We start from the raw sequence: 9,302 nt of genomic DNA on the forward strand, positions 1-9,302 counted from the left end.
CAAAAGATTTATATTTTAAATAAAGGCTGTTCTTTTGAACTGCCTATTCATCAAAGACTCCTGAAGAAAATAACCTGTATCAAAGTTTCCACAAAAATATTTAACAACACAAATGTTTTCAATATTGATAATGTTTCTTGAGCACCAAATCTTCATATTAGAATGAATTGTGTAGGATCACGTGACACTAAAGACAGGACTAATGATGCTGAAACCATCACAGGAATAAATTACATTTTAAAATGTGTTAATAGAAAACTATTATTATTTCACACTATTATTACTGTATTTGATCAACAGGGTATGTACACATTTATACCAACACATTTTTTTGAGGCAAATATTCATGACCTAACTTTCCATGAAACATCTGTGTTTACATGTAAAGATAATCTTAACCAATTAAGAAACTTTTATATCAGCTTTTGTTTTTTACAGTCTGGTTCTAATGCTCATCGCGGCAAGAAGAAATCTGACAGAATGCGGCAGTCTTGAGCATTTGAGACTGTTCAAAAAACATTTTAAAAAATAATTCCAATCATAAACTTTTGAATAGTAGTGTATAATTAATAGTGTTATGAAATTATCTTTAAATGATGGAAAAGCTGATATAACTGGGGAAATGAACAATGAACTCTTCACTATCGACCCTAGTGAAATATTAAAACATCTGAAATGTCAGTTAACCAATATGCTGGGAAGGTTACTTTGCAAATGTAATAGGTTACAGATTACGTGCATGATGAGTGTTTTTGTTAAAATAACATTATATTTCACCTAAAATATTGTTTAGACTCAATGACCAGTCGTTGTGTAGTGCAACAGCTCTATTTTGCAAGTCAAAATAGGACAAACTAATAGATTTGTTTCAGGTTAACCTTCCTCATAGGAGATGCAGGTTCGATATTATAACCTGTTGATAGTATTTTAATAGTTGGCAAACATGTTGTGTATTGAACTGTTATATTTGCTGCCTTTTCTGATAATCTGCATAAAAGGATTTTTACATTTCCAGCACTGAAATGCCTTTTTATCACCCATGGTGGCAACTCTCAGACAGGTTGAAGCCTGTGGATTGATGTAATTGGCAGACATGGCGCACTGCAAATTCAAACGAGAGCCAATCAAAAGCATCAGAATAGCAGGATTAAATGCCAGGAGACACCATGGACAAAGCAACAAATCAATATTATTCAACATATCCAAGCTTTTTACAGAAAATATTCAGATGTAAGTTACCCCTTTGTAATCATTAACATTTTTATAAATAATAAATTTAATTACTTTCAAAAAAAAAAAATTCTCAGTAACTATTACTGATTAAAGTAACATTTAAATTGCATAACTTTAATTTGACTAGTTACTCCCCAACACTGCTGATATGGTACCAATTATTGTGCATCCCAAGATACCTCATATTACTCTTTTTATATTATCAACCAACGACCTATTAACAGCCCAAAGCCGCATAGCAACACGCTCAAACCACTCTGAACACCTTGGCATAGTAACACTCTGCAAATCACTAATAACAGCTTAACAGTGTGAGCACCACACATTTTCATCAGAAATTGTAACAATCTAGATCATCTTCCTCTTTTTGTCTTTTTATCATTTTGGTTAATTGTTCTCACTCGCTCGACTCTCTATCAATCTCCCTCCTCCGCCGCACCTGTGGCACAATCACCAATTTACAAGCCCAATTCTTCTCATTATCCTCTCTTTTGTAATCAGTTACTTTAATCAAACATATATCATTCCAAACAAAGAGTGAAATGATATTGACGGATACCCTATTGAGAAATGTTCCAGTCACAGTGACACATCATCACATCACCCACTGTGTTCAGCTCCAGATTACATGCAATAGCGAGTTAAAGGGGCTGAGGGGTTTACTGCTTGCCTTGAAATGAAGAGCATAACTCTGTTCTAATGGAGGAATTTTGATCGTGTGAATGGCAGAGGTAGCCTAGAAATCTAGACGCACCCTAGCGGCAGCAAATTTAATCTGCCTGCAAGTGTCGTCTAGCAACTCTCAATACCCTTCTGAGCTGTATTCCCCCCACTCTGAACGGGCCAATCACATCGTGAATAGAGTCGGCGGGCGGGGCCATAATGACGACGGCCGAGTTGCGTTTGCATGCTTCTAGTAAACACAGAAACTGGCGAACGGCGGCGGTCTTTCGAATCAGCTTTGACCGCGACTCTGGAAGACTTGGAGTTAAGCTTTTCTCTGAGAAAAGAACAAAGAACGGCACTGAAGTCATTCTTAAAAAGAGAAGATGTGTTCGGAGTTTAGCCAACCGGATACGGTGAATGATAGCTCTGTTTGACCTTCGTTGCTCTGGTTGGTTGTAGCGCTATCCTATCACGTGCAGAGGGAGTTTGAAAGACAACCGTTTATCCCGCCCCTCGGGTTGAGCCCTGTTTATGGTGAGTTTCCAGACCAAACATCTTGATGTGGGTCTGGCTTGTCAGGCTATGGCAGAGGCACAGGCCTGCATAAAAAGCAGCCATACCACAAATTATTCTGGAATATTCATGACAAAAAAGCCTAGAAACCTACATTGCTCCAATGTTGCTTCCTAAATTCTAGAGATTAGCCCCAAATTTGGATGGTCAATTTAAATCAATCAACATTTTACAACTTTCAAGTAAAAATAAAATAGGTTTGTGTAACGCTTTTATACTAGTAATCAAAACAATTTAGACATTTTCTGTTTGTTAAACAATAAGGGAATATGCCAACCCAATGTCAATGGAAAACATATTTTACGAGATGTGATCGTAGCATGAAGGTCCTCCACCTGACCCAACCCCTAAACCTAACCACTACTGGGGCATAAGCAGATCCCCGAAATGTATAAATGAGATTGTATGAACTGTCAAAATGTAAAGTTGTGTTGAATATCTAGGGCCCAGTTGTTCAAAAAGTTTAATGAGCATTATCTAGACTTTGAAATCCCATGTTTTGCTAACCAGGATCAGGTAATTAATCTTACATTGGTGCCTGATTTTCAAAGCAAAATAGAATTGGATCAACCTCATCCACACTTTTTCAAATGACCAAATCTGGATTACCAGTGCTCTGAATGGAGTTACAGTTCATAATTTAGGCTGCTAGCTAGTGTTGTAGTACTTGAGAACAGTCTTGGTCTTGAGACCGGCTTAAGACCGTTTTTTAAAGCTCTTGTCTCTGCCTCGACCACATTTGTACTCGGTCTTGTCTTGGTCTCAGACCAAGATTTTGCTTCAGGACCAGTTAAGACAACAACTGCTGCAATATTACTAAATTGCCAGTGCATTGCCTGATTTATTTATGAACCTCTTTTGGGTAATTTATTTAGATTGGTAACAGCTCTATATAGTGTTTTATTCTAATTATATTTATTAGAAGTCATTTATTAGAAGTTATAAGTCATTTATCAGGTGGTAATGTGGATCTCTTTGAATGTAAAGAGTGCTGTTCTTGTCTTGGTCTTGACTCGGTCTCGTCCTGCCTTGGTCTTGGTCTCAACCCCTAAAAGTCTAGGTCTTGTCTTGGTCTCAACACACATTGGTCTCAACTTGGTCTCGGATTAGGTGGTCTTGACTACAACACTACTGCTAGCCCAAGAGTCGATGTGGGGTCACTTTAAGTGTTTTATTTAAAGAGAAAGAAAACAACATAAACACCATTTTCACTTAATTGTCTCTAAACAAACAGATCCATAGAGAAGCACGAAAGGGAGATGGTGATGGGGGAAAAAATTATTTTAATGCTTTTGCAATAGATTTGCATTCCACTAAGAAACTTTGCACTCATTTGCAAAGAACTCAAAAGTTTTGACAGTGAATGCAAAGTTTCTTAGAACACAAAACATTAGCGAGAGAACTCAAAAGCATTAAAAAAATTGTACTCCCATCATCATGTCCCTTTAGAGTTTCCATAGGCCCTCATGTGACCCACAACAAAAACAAACAAATAAAATAAAGGATACAGTTGCTAGAAACTACTTCCGACTGGTTCATCTCTAATGATTGTGCCAATATATAGGGATTATTTTATGGTGCCAAAATCTCTCTCTCTTTTTTTTTTTTTTTTACTTAAAGGCTTATTAATAAGTAGCTGTCCAGTTAAACTAATCAAGAGCAAAATAAAAATTGGGTTGTTGATGTGTCATGGCATTTTTCATTGTGACACAAGATAAAAATGTTTATAGGCCTAATTAGCATATGTTTTGTTATTGGATTTGTTTTCATTTTTTCAAAATTGTCCTATGGTGTGACTGTCTCAATGGTTCAATAAATTACAAGTTTGAAAAATTACCAAAAAAAACACACAAATGTTAATACATTTTGAAAGTGTCTACTAAATGGCAATACATTTTTTTATCCATATATTTCTAAAAGCATAAGAACTTGATAAATGTTGTCACTAAAACCATGTCCTCCGGTGTGACATCATATCCTGATTTTTAATTCCTCTGACAAATTTAATTAGTTGAAGAACCCCAAGGTCATGTTACGGAAGCCCATGACATGTGCACATGGTAAGTTTGTGTCTTAGAATTGTTAAAATATTTAACTTTTTTGGTACTATAAAAGTGTTCTGTTGTCCTTTGGTACGACCCTATATTCTTAATTGTTACTATGTCACACCTCACGGTAGCCTAGAAATCTAGACGCACCCTAGCGGCAGCAAATTTAATCTGCCCGCAAGTGTCGCTTAGCAACTCTCAATACCCTTCTGAGCTGTGTTCCTCAAAATCTGGACGGCCCAATCACATCATGTATAGAGTCGGCGGGCGGGGCCATAATGACGACGGCCGAGTTGCGTTTGCGTGCTTCTAGTAAACAAAGAAACTGGCGAACGGCGGTCTTTCGATTCAGCTCTGACCGCGACTCTGGAAGACTTGGAGTTAAGCTTTTCTCTGAGAAAAGAACAAAGAACGGCACTGAAGTCATTCTTAAAAAGGGAAGATGTGTTCTGAGTTTAGCCGACCGGATACGGCGAATGTTTAATCAGTCAGCGAGCTCTGCTTCACCTTCGTTGCTCTGGTTGTTGTAGCGCTATCCTATCACGTGCAGAGGGAGTTTGAAAGACAACCGTTTATCCCTCCCCTCAGATTGAGCCCTGTCAATGATGAGTTCCCAGACCAAACATTATGACGAGGGTCTGGCTTGTCAGGCTAAACTATACTACACATTTTCACTTAAATCACTCAAATTGGTTTAGTTTTGAAGTAGGGTTCTTATCTGAAAAGGGTTTTTTAAGCACTATGCAAACATGTATTGGTATGTTTAACCTTGCTTCATTCAAATTAGGTGTAAAAGGTTGTAAATGCACACACCCAACCTTGACAAACTGCAAATTCGTAAGTGTCCTCTTATGCCATTTGAGCGAATACATAATCAGCAGCAATAAAAGCTCCAGCCTCAATAACAGCTCTTCATTATGTCATACACACCAACGTCACATCATTCCATTATATGATCAAAGCCAAGATTACAGCCTTAAAAGAAAGAATAAAATAATGTCTCAGCCCTGAAATAATTAAAGAGGCTTGAATTGTAAACAAGGAATGAGATTGAGGTTACACTTTGAAAAAGTCAAAGAAAGTGGGGCAGATATGTATGAGATTTCTGCTCATCCATTAAAAGTGAAGGATGAATTAGGCCACTAGAGCAATGAGTCAGCCTAGAGTTATGCAATGCTAGCGCTCAGGGTATTGCCACACTCTGTGTGAAAGAAAGAAGGGGTATGGAGAAAGAGAGAGAGAGGTTATTATGCATGCACGCATCTGCGTATGTGAGAACATGTCTGACATATGTTGTGGGTAAAATGCGCGTGGATTGAACAGCTGCCTTCAGTGTGAGGCCGAGGACCATAAGGTTTGTAGGCAGATTGTGTTACTTTGCATATTGTTTAAATGTGAAAGGCAACAAAATATGTTTCAGCTGCTATAATGAAAGCACTTCATTAAAAAGGCATTATTCTGTAATCATAAATCAATACATACAGAATGTGTGAAGTATTGTGCACTCACAGTTTGTTTCTGCTTCAATATTCCACTCATATTAATAGAGCACTTGAGCTTTATGAAGTCCAGACCACTTTCCTCTTGACTTATCGCTCTGTGATCGCAATTATTTCATTGTTTCTCCTCACAGATGGACAACAGTTGTTCACATACAACTCATAAGAGGAGTTCCAAAACGATCTGGATGTTTATTTTTACATGTTCATGTCCCCTGTTTTTATATTTAGATCATCCTTGTCTTTAGTTTTTAGAGCCTTGGATCTTTTTTCTTACCATAATTTCAGCTTTTGTTCATTTTGAACTTACAGAACCTACCAACGTCACCTCAACCAAACCCTGCCCCTTTTCATACTTTTGAGTGAGAGTCCTTCACCCGGTGCACATTCCGAGTCCCGACCAGGTTAACTGACCCGCGGTGACATGATATCATTGAAGTGACATGCAAATGAGCCGTAACTGAGCTGCTACTTAACTAGAAAACTGGTGACCTATTTTAATTGTAGTTATATAACAGGCTATTATATAGTTATGCTGTTGATTCTTATATATATTTTAAACCATTAACATCATGTTGGTATTAAAGTCATGCTGTAGTAACGCATTAAAATGACACACTGAGATACAGCAGTGTAGCTCCATTCGGCCTGCCTTTTAAAGATTACTAGAGGGGCTATAACTGGAACTCAGGCCCCTATACTTCCCCGTATTCCAACACCTATTTTAATCTCTCTGAGGTCACTTCTGCCCTTGGAACTAGACAGCATTAGCCACATTTTAGCTGAAGTTCAGTAGTGCCACAAGTACATAAACCCGATTATCCATTAGATAAGCATCTGTCTCCTCCTCCTGTCCAGTTACCTGTCAGATGCCCTCGCACGGCCCAACACTAGTACAGCTCAGTTTTGACCTACTTGCTACAGACATGCACATGCTAACTGAAACACTGTCTAATCTTCAAGACATGATGCTGATTTGTAGAAGCATTCTACAAATGTAAGCTTCTCCTTCACAGCAAAGGTTATATTACACATATACATTAGACATATATTACACTTTTGGCCATAACACGCAGAATTAATGAGAAAGTAAGCAAATTATCAAACTCAAAATGAGAACTATACGACCGAAAACTCAGAGTTGTTGACAGGAAACTGGCATGCTGATTTATGACATAATATTCAATTATACTTCTAAAACCTTATTTGGCACATCGCCGAGCTATTTAAGTGAACTGAAAAAATCTTTGCACATTTTTTTAAACCACAATAAACCACCATATAATACCATTTACATCATCAAAAGTATATTCTTTTTATATTCTTCTTTTTCTCTTTAATTCAGAGGTGTACACTCATAAAAAACGGAGTAAAAAAAAGGTCATAATTGTGATATGATGATGATGTCAGAATTGTAAGATAATGCTGGTTCTGATTAGCCTAGAAATCTAGACGCACCCTAGCGGCAGCAAATTTAATCTGCCCGCGAGTGTCGTCTAGCAACTCTCAATACCCTTCTGAGCTGTATTCTAGGGATGGGACGAAATATCGTTTGACGAAATATCGCGATACAAAACGTGACGAAACGCATCGAGGTCGAAAAAAATGGATCGCGAAATAAAGATAGATTGCACTGCTGCATGATTTGCGTAGTATATAAATAATTTAGTGTATTGTGTGTGTGGGGCAGACATAACAAAACGCAGCGCGCATTTTCTGTCTGATCTGAGTTTGATCTGAGCCCGTAGTTGGAAAAAGTGAGAGCAGTCAGACAAAGGATATAGCAGCAAACATTAATAGAGAAAGAAAATGGTTGACATTAGCATTAATATTCTAAACCAAAAATGCAGTTATTGCCTACATAAACTACCATATTTTCTGTTTAACTTTTATTAGACTCCAGAAAGAAAAGGGCGTTTTTTCACTGAGCACATTCTCTGGCGTCTGAGCGCGATGCACTGCAGCTCACTCTCGCTCATGTCTGAGGTAAATCATTAACACCATAACCACTTACAGAACACGTGTTTTATTGAGCTAAATACATCACAATCGGCTAAAACGAATGCACAGGTTACTTTCCTGAACAAGCGCGCTCCCGAGTCGTCCGTGTTCTTCACACTGTCCACGTGAATCGCGGACCAGTTCGACGCGCACACGCAAAGGCAGTTCAGTAGGGAATGCGGATCTCTTAAAGGGGCCGCACTATATTCCTACTCGTGTAATATGGACCTCCTCCAGGTATGGTGTGGTTCTGGTTCGCTCACTGGTACACTTTAACAATTTTTCATATGAACTTTGCCCTGTTCTGAATTAAACTGCCAGTGTAAAAACTCCCTTTATATTGTTAAAATGAGAGAAATCACTACTTACTCATTATTTTTAAGTTTAGGCTTAAGAGACATGAACAATTTCTTAGATAAACATATCTATGACCTTTGATATGTCTAGTCTTCATGATGTATTGATTATTACTGAATAAGTATGGTTTCACTAATAATAAATGGACATTTGCATAAAGAATGCATATTTGTCCATACCTATGTTGATTAGAGTATTAAAAACTTAATTTAAACTTAATTTAAGAGACATTTACAATTGCTAAAAAGGTGCGATTAAATTGTGACAATCATGCAGTTAATCGCGATTTTAATCGATTGACATCCCTACAGTGCCCTCCACAATTATTGGCACCCCTGTTTAAGATGTGGTCGCGGACTTCTAAAAATTCTCCTTTTTTTTAAAACAACATAGAACCAAATTGCAAAAAAAGAGAAAAATCCTACCTTTCATTTAAGTACATTACTTAGGTGGTAAAAAAAAAATATCACAGATTTGGAAAGAAAAAATAATAATTTGATATCGTATCGTGACGTATCGTATCGTAACCCTGGCATATCGAGGTGCATCGTATCGTGAGTTTAAGTGTATCGTCCCATCCCTACTGTATTCCTCACAATCTGGACGGGCCAATCACGTCGTGTATAGAGTCGGTGGGCGGGGCCATAATGACGACGGCCGAGTTGCGTTTGCGTGCTTCTAGTAAACACAGAAACTGGCGAACGGCGGTCTTTCGAATCAGCTCTGACCGCGACTCTGGAAAACTTGGAGTTAAGCTTTTCTCTGAGAAAAGAACAAAGAGTGGCACTGAAGTCATTCTTAAAAAGGGAAGATGTGTTCGGAGTTTTGCCGACCAGATACGGCGAATGTTTAATCTATCAGCGAGCTCTGTTTCACCTTCGTTGCTCTGGTTGGTGTAGTGCTATCCTATCGCGTGCAGAGGGAG

This window comes from Pseudorasbora parva, chromosome 12, assembly GCF_024679245.1.
Source record: "Pseudorasbora parva isolate DD20220531a chromosome 12, ASM2467924v1, whole genome shotgun sequence".
Classification (NCBI taxonomy): Eukaryota; Metazoa; Chordata; class Actinopteri; order Cypriniformes; family Gobionidae; genus Pseudorasbora; species Pseudorasbora parva.